At 39.0% G+C, this 14,119-nt stretch overlaps 1 protein-coding gene across 1 annotated transcript in view; it reads left to right on the plus strand.

The window, feature by feature from the left end:
- Positions 1 to 14,119, plus strand: part of LOC309627935 (uncharacterized protein) — a 144,745-nt gene that overhangs the window by 101,571 nt on the left and 29,055 nt on the right. The window lies entirely within an intron of this gene.

Genomic DNA, 14,119 nt, shown 5'->3' on the forward strand with positions numbered 1-14,119 from the left:
CCATTTACATTTAAGGTAATTATCGATATGTATGTTCCTATTACCATTTTCTTAATTGTTTTGGGTTTGTTATTGTAGGTCTTTTCCTTCTCTTGTGTTTCCTGACTAGAGAAGTTCCTTTAGCATTTGTTGCAAAGCTGGTTTGGTGGTGCTGAATTCTCTTAGCTTTTGCTTGCCTGTAAAGGTTTTAGTTTCTCCATCAAATCTGAATGAGATCCTTGCTGGGTAGAGTAATCTTGGTTGTAGGTTTTTCTCCTTCATCACTTTAAATATGTCCTGCCACTCCCTTCTGGCTTGCAGAGTTTCTGCTGAAAGATCAGCTGTTAACCTTATGGGGATTCCCTTGTGTGTTATTTTTTGTTTTTCCCTTGCTGCTTTTAATATTTTTTCCTTGTACTTAATTTTTGATATTAATATGTGTCTTGGCATGTTTCTCCTTGGATTTATCCTGTATGGTACTCTCTGTGCTTCCTGGACTTGATTAACTATTTCCTTTTTCATATTAGGGAAGTTTTCAACTATAATCTCTTCAAATATTTTCTCAGTCCTTTTCTTTTTCTCTTCTTCTTCTGGGACCCCTATAATTCAAATGTTGGTGTGCTTCATGTTGTCCCAGAGGTCTCTGAGACTGTCCTCAATTCTTTTCATTCTTTTTTCTTTATTCTGCTTTGCAGTAGTTAGTTCCAATATTTTATCTTCCAGGTCACTTATCCATTCTTCTGCCTCAGTTATTCTGCTATTGATCTCTTCTAGAGAATTTTTAATTTCATTTATTGTGTCATTCATCACTGTTTGTTTGCCCTTTAGTTCTTCTAGGTCCTTGTTAAACGTTTGTTGTATTTTCTCTACTTCCAAGATTTTGGATCATCTTTATTATCATTATTCTGAATTCTTTTTCAGGTAGACTGCCTATTTCCTCTTCATTTGTTAGGTCTGGTGGGTTTCTGCCTTGCTCCTTCATCTGTTGTGTGTTTATCTGTCTTCTTATTTTGCTTAACTTACTGTGTTTGGGGTCTCCTTTTTGCAGGCTGCAGGTTCGTACTTCCCGTTGTTTTTGGTGTCTGTCCCCAGTGGCTAAGTTTGGTTCAGTGGGTTGTGTAGGCTTCCTGGTGGAGGAGACTGGTGCCTGTGTTCTGGTGGATGAGGGTGGATCTTGTCTTTCTGGTGGGCAAGTCCATGTCTGGTGGTGTGTTTTGGGGTGCCTGTGGCCTTTTTATGATTTTAGGCAGCCTCTCTGCTAATGGATGGTGTTATGTTCCTGTCTTGCTAGTTGTTTGGCATCGGGTGCCCTGCACTGTAGCTTGCTGGTCATTGAGTGAAGCTGGGTCTTGGCATTGAGATGGAGATCTCTGGGAGATTTTTGTCATTTGATATTACTTGTAGCTGGGAGGTCTCTTGTGGACCGGTGTCCTGAACTTGGCTTTCCCACCGCAGAGGCACAGCCCTGACGCCTGGCTGGAGCACCAAGAGTCTTTCATCCACACGGCTCAGAATATAAGGGAGAAAAAATGGAACGAACGAAAGAAGATAAAATAAAATAAAATAAAATAAAATAAAATAAAATAAAATAAAATAAAATAAAGTTATTAAAATAAAAAATAATTATTAAGGAAAAAAATTTTAAAAGTAGAAAAAAAACCCAAAAATGGACAGACAGAACCCTAGGACAAATGGTAAAAGAAAAGCTATACAGACAAAGTCACACACAGAAGCATACACATACACACTCACAAAAAGAGAAAAGGGGAAAAAAAGTATATATATCTTTGCTCCCAAAGTCCACCTCCTCAATTTGGGATGATTCGGTGTCTATTCAGGTATTCCACAGATGCAGGGTACATCAAGTTGATTGTGGAGCTTTAATCCACTGCTTATGAGGCTGCTGGGAGACATTTCCCTTTCTCTTCTTTGCTCGCACAGCTCCTGGGGTTCAGCTTTGCATTTGGACCCGCCTCTGCGTGTAGGTCACCTGAGGGCATCTGTTCTTCCCCCAGACAGGACGGGGTTAAAGGAGCAGCTGCTTCGGGGGCTCTGGATCACGCAGGCCTGGGGGAGGGAGGGGTACGGATGCAGGGTGAGCATGCGCGGCAGAGGTCGGCGTGACGTTGCACCAGCGTGCGTTCTCCTGGGGAAGTTGTCCCTGGATCACGGCACCCTGGCAGTGGCGGGCTGCACAGGCTCCCGGGAGGGGCGGTGTGGAGAGTGACCTGTGCTCGCACATAGGCTTCTTGGTGGCGGCAGCAGCAGCCTTAGCGTCTCATGCCCGTCTCTGGGGTCCGCGCTGATAGCCGCGGCTCGCGCCCATCTCTGGAGCTCCTTTAAGCGGCGCTCTTAATCCCCTCCCCTCGTGCACGAGGAAACAGAGGAAAGAAAAAGTCTCTTGTCTCTTCGGCAGCTCCAGACTTTTTCCCGGACTCCCTCCCGGCTAGCCATGGCGCACTAGCCCCCTTCAGGCTGTGTTCACGCCGCCAACCCCAGTCCTCTCCCTGGGATCCGACGAAGCCTGAGCCTCAGCTCCCAGCCCCCGCCCTCCCCGGTGGGTGAGCAGAGAAGCCTCTCAGGCTGGTGAGTACTGCTCGGTGCCGATCCTCTGTGCGGGAGTCTCTCTGCTTTGTCCTCCGCACCCCTGTTGCTGCGCTCTCCTCCGTGGCTCTGAAGCTCCCCCCCTCCGCAACCCACCGTCTCCGCCCGCGAAGGGCCTTCCTAGTGTGTGGAAACCTTTCCTCCTGCACGGCTCCCTCCCACTGGTGCAGGTCCCATCCCTATTCTTTTGCCTCTGTTTTTTCTTTTTTCTTTTGCCCTACCCAAGTACGTGGGGAGTTTTGTGCCTTTTGGGAGGTCTGAGGTCTTCTGCCAGCGTTCAGTAGGTGTTCTGTAGGAGTTGTTCCACATGTAGATGTATTTCTGATGTATTTGTGGGGAGGAAGGTGATCTCCGCGTCTTACTCTTCTGCCATCTTGAAGCTCCTCCTGCACATACCCTTTGACTCAGAAATTCCTGTTCTCTGAACTTATCCTATAGATTAACTTGTATAACATGTACACACACATAATACATAAACATTCACTGCAACATGATTTACCATATTAAAAAAACACCTATATATCCATCAGAATGGACGGGTAAACTAACAATGGTACATACCTGTAATAAAACATTCTGTCTCCCCTGACTAAATAGATACACTGAAATGAAACAATGCTTCCAATTTTGTCATCAGATATGCTGGTGCATGCAGAGAACATTTCTGGGAATATATACCCACCAAAATTGCTAAAAACAATACTTCTAGGGATAGAAACCAGACAACTCAAAAAAATTAATTTTTTCCCTTACAAAAAAATATTTAACCCTTACACAGCTTGAATTTTTACCATGTACATGTTTTCTTTCAGTAAATGTAACACATGTACCTATCTGCTGATGTGTAAGTTTTGGCCCATGTATAAGGAATAGCAGATTGAATAAAATGATGTTATGGTAGGAGTGTGGATATTTTTTTTTGACCAAATGGCCCCAGGAGTATCATGATTTGAATGACTCCAAGAGAACTGGGTCAGAGCTGTGTCCATTTAATGTGTTTTGAGGCAAATATTAAGAATAATAGATAATTTTCATAAAGAACCTGATTAATGGTCTTCCTTAATTACTGATCTGCCTTATAGATTAGGGATCCTTCCCACCTGGTGAGATTTGCATTTTAGAACAATCTCTTTGCACTGAATAAGACTGATAGGGACAGGGACAGCCTGGAGTCATGGAGACCAGTTAGGAGGCTATTTTAGGGATACAGGTGAAAATTTGAGATAGCCAGAAGTAAGGCAGTTCCAGAGGAAAGAGAGAGGAGGGCTAAGTGAGTGTTAGAAAGGGTGCAGAAATGGCAGTATCTAGAGCCTGGTTAGATGTGAGGCAGAGAAAGAAGGTCAGTATATGATGAACCTCAGTCCCTGGCTTAGGCAGCTGGATGAACTATAGTGTAATAAAATGGAAAAACAGGAAAACAGCAGATTTGGGGACGATAATGAATACATCTTCTTCTCCTTGAGCTTCTTCACCTATGGGGTTGGGCACAGTCATGGGTAAATGTGTTTCAGGGTGCAGGGTGGTGGTGAGAGATGGGGGGACAATTCATTTCAGTAGTAGCAATGATTGAGTCTCAAGGAGAGAGAAAAATCTCTATGTGAATGATGAGTTCTGGAAGGAGACTTGGCTAAATTAAAGTGATAACATATTTTTGTTGGCACCGAGAAGAAAATGCCAAAGACAGGCATTGGTCCAGACCAAGATTATAGTATCTGATGATCCAGTGAAGGGAGGCTGGTAGAGCTGGCAAGGAGTAGCAGTCAGGATGTCTTAGACGGCCTGATGAATTACATGTCATGGGAAAGAAATGCACCTCACCCAGAAATACACAGAGGGTCTCTTTCTGAAGGTTTTTTGTCTCAGCATCCCACAGAATCTGGGTGTAACCAGGGTGGAACCAGCCCTGCTAGGTTAAACGGAAGTAATGGTGGTAATTGGGGATAAAAATCAGGATTCCTGGCTTCATGCCTTAGCTCTGCCACTAGCTAGTTTTTTCATCCTTGGCACGTCATTTAAGTTTGTACTGATTTAAAAGCTTCCTCTGTAAAATGAAGTAAAATGTAAAGCGATTGTAATTTTGACTGCTTATATAGACAAAGAGCACCAGCCTTGAGGAGTATGAGGGGGAATCCTGCAGGAAGTTATATACAAACTAAGATCATTCTTCAGATTTTAGTTCCTTTAACGTTAGGTCAGATGAAGGGTAAGGAGGCAGGACAAGGGAAACTGGCCCAAGTAGAGGGAAGAGTATGAATAAAAGCTTTAAGCCAAGAAATGGAATATTACCTTCAGAAAGACTATGAGTAATTTGATATGACTTCTGGAGCATAAATAAGTGAAAGGCATTCACTTCTTTGGTCCTTTTAATCACTCTCTAAAGTAGATATAAATGTTGACATTTTATGGAAGAAGAAACTGAAATTTAGAACAGTTTCTTGCCTAAAATCACATAACTTGTAAATGGTAGAACTAGTAGGGTCTGTCTGCTCCAAATCCTGTTTTAACTATTAATTTTTACCACTTCTCCACATTAACATATTAAGATGGATGGGGTTGGGGGGAGCAGTAATGAAGGCATACTTTTCTCAATAATCCAGCATTACATTTTGAAAGACGCTTTGAACCTAAAGAAAAAAAAATCATAGTGAAAAAAATGTAGAATGTGTGAGTCACGAGGTAGATAGGGTTTGAACCACAAACATTAGGAAGCAAAAAAATTCTATTAATATTTGTCAAATGAATACATGAATCATTAACCCTGTATTCTTCTTAGTAGTTCACCAAACCTTGTAGAAACCATCTCACCTTTAGGCATAATGAACACAAGCCAAATTTGGTGACCTTGATTCTTCACTGCAAATGTGCAGAAAAAAACACAGCAATTTGATACTCTTCTACAATTAATTTATCCAGAACAATTCCATTTTAGAAAATCATGTAGTTCCAGAGACCCACCACAGATTCGACTTTCCTTGAGTCTTCCTTCCAGAGCACTTGCGACATTGTAGGTCATGCTTACTTATTCTAAGGTCTTTTCTTTGTGTTCCAGATCTTGCAGGTTCACTACGAGGTAGTTGGGTGTGAATGTTACTCTTCTATCTTGCTTAGAATCTATTGGGCTCTCTGAATATGGTGGTTTCATCTGTCCTAGAAAATTCTCAGTCATTATCCTTTCAAATATTACTTTTTACCCATTCTCCCTCATCTCACAGTCTGGAATCCCTTTCAGAAATAAGTTAGATATTCTCATACTGTGCTTGAAGTCTCTTAACCTCCTTTTTGTATATTCTATATTTTTCTCTCTCTGTTGTGTCCTAGATGCATATAAAATAATTGTCTCTCTAGCTGAAGCTAATCTACTGTTTAAGCTATCCAATGAGATTTTACTGCATGTAATCATATTTTTATTTCTAGAAGTTCCTTTCTTTTAAATCTGCTATTCCTTTCCCTATTATCTATTTGTCCCTGCCTGCCCTCCCCACCCCCGAATCTGCTTGGTTTCCTAATATTTTATTATTTTCTTATGTTCCAGTGCCTTCTTTGATGTCTAATGATTTGAAACATACTTATTCATTATGGTCTCACTTGTTGATTTTAACACTTTCAATTTTAGGGATGTTCTATATAGTGGGTCTTAACTCGTGTTTAGTGTGGATGGTTCCTCCAGAGTTTTATAAATTTGGACTTTAGACTCACCTGCAGCATGGCTTTACCTTTGAGATTCCTTTGGGGCCCATGTTGAAGATATATCTTACTAGGGCCGTTTGACTTTCATTTCTGCCTGATATTGATCAGGGCCTCCTTCTATGCTACCTGAGTGTTCCCAGCGCATACAAGGTATAGTGCCAGACTCTGGAAAATCTGCATATGGAGGGTATATTCCAGGCTGCCAGTTACCAACCACTTACTATGTACTCTTTATCATTATACCTCTGCCAGTTTGGTTAGCTTTTAGGACCTCATTGAAGCCTCATTTATTATCGGGAGAGAGAGGGAGAGCATCAATTAGTTATTTAAATTAATTCTGTAGTTTTCAACTGCATTTCACAGGACAGCAAAGCTCTACCCCTTTGAGGGTCATTGCATTAGGACCAGATCATAATAAAAATTATAATGATAATAACATAATAATAATTCCTTAGTAAATTACCAATACAAGGATAGATATAAAACATCACACATAACAGTGAAAACTTGAAAGTATTCCCAAGACAAGGGTGCCTGCTATCACCACAGCCATCTCAGCAAAACTAGAAAGAGTCATAAGGTCTCCAAAGGAGAAAACTAAACTGCCATTATTCCCAAATGATGTGACTACATGAATAAAGGTTTGATGGTTACAAAATCAATACAAAATTTTATGTCTAAATGCTAATAACAACTGAAATGTGAAATTTTATAAGGCTACCCTTTACAATAGGATCAAAAATAAGTAGCATTACGGATCAGTGAGAAAATGATGATATTTTAATAAGTAGTGCTGACACACTCGATGAACCATATAGAAAAATAAAATAAAATTGGATAATTCCCTCACATCATATGCAAAAATCAATTCCAGGTGGATTAAAGTCTTAAATACAAAGGAAAAATCTGTAAAAAAAACTTTAGAAGACAATACAGAAGAATATTTTAGGAACTCTGTGAAGTTTTTTTGAAATAAGACACTAAAAGTGCTAACCAGAAGAGAGAATACTGTTAATCTCAAGTACATTAAAAATATAAATTTATATTAATTGAAAAGACACCACAGAAAGAATGAAAATATGAACCACATATTGGAAAATGAACTTTGCTATCCATAAATATGATGAGGGTTTAATATCCAGAATGTGTAAAGAACACCTGCGAGGCTATAGGGAAAATATAGTATTCACATAGGAAAAGCAAAGAAAATTAATAGAAATTCACAAAAGAGGGAACCAAAATGCTCATAAATATATGAAAAATATTCATCCTCATTAATAATAGAAAAATGGAAATTAAAAGAACAATTAAAAGCACCATTACATACCCTGCAGGTTAACAATACCAGGTGTTGGCCAGTATATGAAGCAACAGATGATTTCATGTAGGAAGGAATGTCAGCTGGCACAATTACTTTGTAATGCAGTGTGGCATTTACCTACTAAGGTTGAAGATGTGCAAACCCTAAACCAAGCAGGTAATTCCTAGGGAAACTCTCATATACCTGACGCAGGAGACATACAAAAAATGTTGATAATGTAAAAAATCTGTGTACCGATGGTGGATTAGATAAATAAATTGTATTTATTGATTTAGTATTCCTATAATAAAATACAAAGTATCACTTAAATTGAATGAACTACAGCTAAACACATCAAAATTCATGTATTGCAGCATAAAATGTTGAATAATAGAAGAAAGTCACAGAAGAATACATTTAGCAAGATTCCATTGACCTGGAGTTCAAAAGCAGGCTGTCTTAGTCCATTCCTATAGTTGCTATAGCATAAATACCATAGACTGGGTGGCTTAAACAACAAAGACTTACTTTGCACAGTTCTGGAGACTGGGAAATCCAAGATCAGAGTGCTGGCACATTTGACGTCTGGTGAGGACTCACTTTCTGGTTTATATGGCCATTTTCTTGCTGTGTCCTCACATGGTAGAAGTGTGAGAGAGCTCTCTGGGGTCTCTTTTATAAGAGCACAAATTCCATTGATGAGGGCTCTACTTAATCAGCTCCCAAAGGCCCCAACACAATGGGGATTAGGATTTCAACATATAAATTTAGCGGGGAGGAATACATTTAGTCCGTAACACAGGCAAAATAAGTAATAATTATTTTAAGCTTCATAGGTAATAAAACTTTTTTTAAAAATCAAGAAACAACACAGTTCAAAATAGTACTTACTTCTTGGAGGGGGGTGAATATATGATTTGGGAGGTGTATTAGTTTGTCAGGGTGGCCATAACAATATACTATAGACTGGGTGGTTTAAACAGCAGAAATTTATTGTCTTATGTTTATGGAGGCTGGAAGTTCAAGATCAAATGTTGGCAGACCTGGTTTCTTCTGAGGCCTCTTGCCTTGGCTCACAGATGGCCTCCTTCTCACTGTGTCCTCACAGGACATTTTCTCTGTGCGTGCACAGTCTTGGTGTCTCTCCCTCTTCTTAGAAGGACACCAGTCATACTGGATTAGGGCCAACATTATGATCTCATTCAACCTTAATTATTTTTTTAAAGGTCTTACCTCAAAATAGTCACATTCTAAGGTATTGAAAGTTAGGACTTCAACATATGAATTTAGGCAGAACAATTCAGCCCATAATAAAAATTTCACATGTGGGAGGCCCTGATATACTGATTATATTCTAGATTTTTGCCTGGGCAGCAAGTGAGTGGGTTTTTATTCTATTACTGATCTTTGAACTGTTTGTATATGTGTTCATACACTCTTGTATGTGTGCTAGGTGGAATCCTAAGAAGGCTCACCAAGTTTCCCTCCCTAATCCCCAGGAGTGTGAACATGATGAGATATTACACTCATGGTTATGTCACATTACATGGCAAAAGGGATTTTGCAGATGTAATTAAGGTTACTACTCAGTTAACTAAATTAAACCAAAGAGTAGTTATCCAGGTGGGCCTAGAGTAACTGCGTGGTTCCTAAAGGTTCTCTGCGGGCAGCAGAAGGGTAAATCAGAGAGATTTAAAGCATGAGATCCATTCAATGCAAGGAATATATATACAAAAGCAACCTCTAGGAACTGAGAGTAACCCTGAGCCAACAACGAGTAAGAAAAGGATACCTCAATCCTACAATGGCAAAGAACTGAATTTAGCCAACAACATAAATACTCTTGAGAATGGATTCATCTCCAGAGCTTCCGATGAAACTTCAGCCCAGCTGACACCTGGACTTTTGTCTTTGAAACCCTAAGCAGTTCTCACTATAATAATAATAATAATAATAATAATAATAATAATAATAATAATTGTGAGGTGATAGAGGTGTTAACTAATACCATGGTGGTAATCATATTGCAAAATATAAATGTATCAAACAAACATGTTGGGCTTCCCTGGTGGCGCAGTGGTTGAGAGTCTGCCTGCCAATGCAGGGGACACGGGTTCGAGCCCTGGTCTGGGAAGATCCCACATGCCGCGGAGCAACTGGGCCCGTGAGCCACAATTGCTGAGCCTGCGCGTCTGGAGCCTGTGCTCCGCAACAAGAGAGGCCGCGATAGTGAGAGGCCCGCGCACCGTGATGAAGAGTGGCCCCCACTTGTCGCAACTAGAGAAAGCCCTCGCACAGAAACGAGGACCCAACACAGCCATAAATAAATAAATAAATAAAATTAAAAAAAAACAAAAAACAAACCAAAAAAACCTGTGTGGTTTGATTTCCACATATTAAAAAAAAAAACAAACAAACATGTTGTACACCTTAAACTTATACAATGTTATATGTATGTCTCAATTAAAAAAAGAAAAGCAGATAATCTAGTCAAGCCACCTGGACTGCTGACCTATAGAACTGTGAGATAATAAATAGGTTTATTTTAAGCCACTAAATTGCAGAAATTTGTTACTTAGCAATGAACAGCTAAAACAGTATGTATAATATAGTTCACAACAAGCTGTTTCAATAAAATGCAGAAGGGTTCTCCACAGCCTCTAAGCTCTGTATTTGTAGGCTGTTGCTTCAGAAAGTTGTCAAGTCAGCCTCTAGTGCCACTGGGCCGTATTGAACTTATTTTGTGTCCAAGTATGTAACAGAGAGATTTCCAGACAATCAAGGATTATCCATGTTTCCTTACTGAGGACCATATATCTTTGTTTACTGTATGTGTTCATTGAATTCAAGGTTTAATCAGAACAATTCATTTCCTAACCATGTTCCCATTTGAGAACATTTTCTTTTTTGGAAAGAGTAAAGTATGTTTTCAGAAATGAGAGCATAAACGCTGGGCAGCTGTCTTCCCACGCTCTGCGGGGTTAATGCTCAGCAGTTCCTGTATTCTCAGTCTAGTACATTTTGTAAGAAAATGGCAGCATTGAAAAGCTCAGTACTGCAAAAGACCTGAATAGACATTTTTCCAAAGAAAATATATAAATGGTCAACAGATACATGAAAAGATGCTCAACATTACTAGTCATTAGGGAAATGCAAATCAAAACTGCAATGAGATATCACCTCACACCTATTAGAATGGCCATCATTAAAAAGATAAGAGCTAACAAATGCTAGTGAGCATGTGGAGAAAAGGGAACTCTTGTGCACTTCTTGTGGGATTGTAAATTGGTGTGGCCACTATGGAAAACAGTATATGAAGGACCCTCAAAAAATTAAAAATAGAGCCTCCATATGATCCAGCAATTTCTCTTCCGGGAATATATGCAAAGGAAATGAAAACACTAACTCAGAAGGACGCTTCATGTTCACAGAAGCATTATTTACAATAGCCAAGACATGGAAACAACCTAAGTGTCCAGACAGGGATGATATATACACACATATATATACGCAATGGAATATTATTCAGCCATAAATAATGGAGAAATCCTGCCATTTATGACAACAGAGATGGACCTTAAGGGCATTACACTAAATGAAATAAGTCCGAGAAAGACAAATACTGTAAGATTTCACTCATATATAAAATCTAAACAAAACAATAGAAAACAATCGTATTTGTAGTTACCAGAGGCAGGGAATTGGGGAAGGGGGAATTAGACGAAAGTGGTCAAAACACACTTCCAGTTTTAAGGTAAATAAATACTGTGGCTATAATGTACAACATAATGACTAGAGTTAACACTGATGTATTTTATATATTTTATATATATATATTTTATATATAAAGTTATTAAGAGAGTAGATCTTAAGAGTGCTCATCACAATGAAAAACATTTTTTTCTTTTTTTAATTGTATCTATGAGATGAGGGATGCTAACTAAACTTATTCAGTAATTATTTCACAAAATATGTAATTCAAACCATTATGCAGTACACCTTAACCTTATACAGTGATGTACGCCAATTATATTTCAATAAAACTGGGGGAAAAGTTAAACAAAAAAAAACAGTACTAGAGGCTTCCATTCTCCCCCTACATCTTCACTACTTACATGATTTCTTTCCTATTGCACTAAGCACCTTCAGGTATCACCTGGACTTTTGCAATGAACTTGGGAGAAATAAAGTCAGATTGTGTCTGAATACACTGGCATCACAACTCTTGGCTCTCACAGGGATCAGCTGTGTGAGAAAAGAAGAGTGAAACACTAGGAACAAAGACAGCCATGAGGCTTAATTTTTTACTTGAAATATGAAATCAATGCAGCAGGACACTCAATTCACCAAATACTGTCAGAAATATTTAGGGAGACAATCACACAAGTCTAATTGTCTACTATTATTATGATCAATGAACCTTACTGAGCATCTACTATGTTTGACCAACAATTTATTGCTTAAAAGTATGTATGGTCAATAAGATAACTTGTTTAATGGTAAAATCAACTTGATTGCCTTCTATAAAACGTTTTAAACACCAAGGTTTTATGTGAATTCTATCAGTTGAAGGTAGCAATTTCTATCTGCCTAAATTTCTAAACTCCCTAAATGTATTTTCACTAATGTTGTTGTTATTATCTCTAATAAGAGATAAGGACCTTATGGTCAGATATTTCTAGGAAGTTCAACAGATTTTTACAATTTAATTCAACAAGAAATTCTTTGATATTCCATAAGCTAAATCTATGTTCTGCTTGGGTTTTAATTTTATCGTTTCTACATTTTGCATTAATACCAGATTCAATCTCATTAGATCTGGAAACTTTTATGAATTTTTCCAGTGCCTAGGAGGAAAAGATAAAAGCCATAGTTGCCTTACCAGAGATGCCCAGGACCAGGACAGCCAGCCAGCATGAGGAGTATTTGTGAGCTCTCAGTAGCCATATCTTTGCTTGATCTTGATCCTAGTCTGAAGGGTGAAATCAATACTGCAGCCCTCTTTTATGTGCTCTCTGTAACCCTGGGTAACTTTTGTTGTTCTTGCACTCTTTTTCCACTGAAAAATAAAAGGAGCAGCTTACCAAGTGGCATGCTTGTCACTTACAAGCCAATAAGGAAGCTGGGTTTGTTTTTCAAGCTTTATTTTAATTGGGGGCATTGGGGCATGATGAGATGAATTTGTTGAACAGAGAAATTAACCCATTATTCCCTGAGGGTGAAACTGTATAATTGTGAAGGGTTCAGTGCCAGCTGCAGTTAGTAACTTACAGAATGGAATAAAAAAAAAATGTCTATACATCTTTTCAAAGGTCATGTTTGTACAACCTAGGAAATGAAGATGCTTTTCCTCAGCAAGTATTTGCTTTTGGCTTTTGTGCCTATTTGCATAATACCACTCAAGGTTATAATAGAATCTTCCAAGCTCTAACTACACTTACAATATAGGTAACCTATAAAGATACGGAATGAAGTTCAGATTACAACAACCCTTGTCCTGTCAAGAACAGCAAACTACAGTTTACTACTGGTTTGAAGGTAGCAGCTTCAGTTTGCTTGAAGCTGAATTAACTAAAAGTGGATTATGAGCTTCAGTTTTTTTCCTTAAGCAGTTTTATAAATGACCTTAATTATCCTATACTGACCACATTTTTTTTTTTTTTTTGGCATTAACAAACCAAACACCAAAGCATTTGTTTCAGTTTCCTGGGGCTGCCATAACAAAATAACACAGACTGGGTGGCTTAAACAACAGAAATTTTTTGTCTCACAGTTCTGGAGTCTAGAAGTCCAAAATCAAGGTGTTGGCCAGGTGGTTCTATTTTAGATCTATGAGGGCAGGAGCTGTTCCAAGTATGTCTTTCCTTGGCTTGTAGATGGTCATCTTCATCTTCACATGCTGTTCTCCCTGTGCACATGTCCAACTCCAAATTTCCCCTTTTTGTAAGGACACCAGTCATATTGGATAACCCACCCCAATGACCTGACTTTAGTTTGATTACCTCTGTAAAGACACTATCCCTAAATGAGGTACTGGGGGTTAGAATTTTAACCTATGAATCTGGGGGATGGGAGTGGGGGGGACACAGTTCAACCCATAACAACATTTATCTGAAGAATCAGTGATTACTGAGGGCTGATATAGTCTGAGGTAAACTTATTCTAAATGATGTCTTCTCTTTTGCCAATTCTTACTGAACATCCATTACATGCCAGGGCCTTTGCTGGACACTAAGTATTTAAAGAATAAAAATTGAGTTTCTGCTCTTGAGAAGTTCATAGTCTGTGTGGAGAGGCAGACATGTAAGCAGATTAAACTAGATGGTGATCTGTGTTATAATATATAGGTACCCTGGAGACAGAGGAGGGAGGACCTCCCCTGCAGAGCCAGGAAAGACTTTACAGGGGAGGCAACACTGGAGTTGTTAAAGATGAAAGAAGCTCATATTAACAAAAGGCTGACAAACATTTAAGACAGAGAAATGCACAAAGAGGCATAGCTTCGTGAAGGGCTGCTATGGTCTGAATGTTTGTATCTCCCCCAAAATT

Source organism: Balaenoptera borealis, assembly GCF_965194805.1.
Source record: "Balaenoptera borealis genome assembly, chromosome: 4".
Taxonomy (NCBI): Eukaryota; Metazoa; Chordata; class Mammalia; order Artiodactyla; family Balaenopteridae; genus Balaenoptera; species Balaenoptera borealis.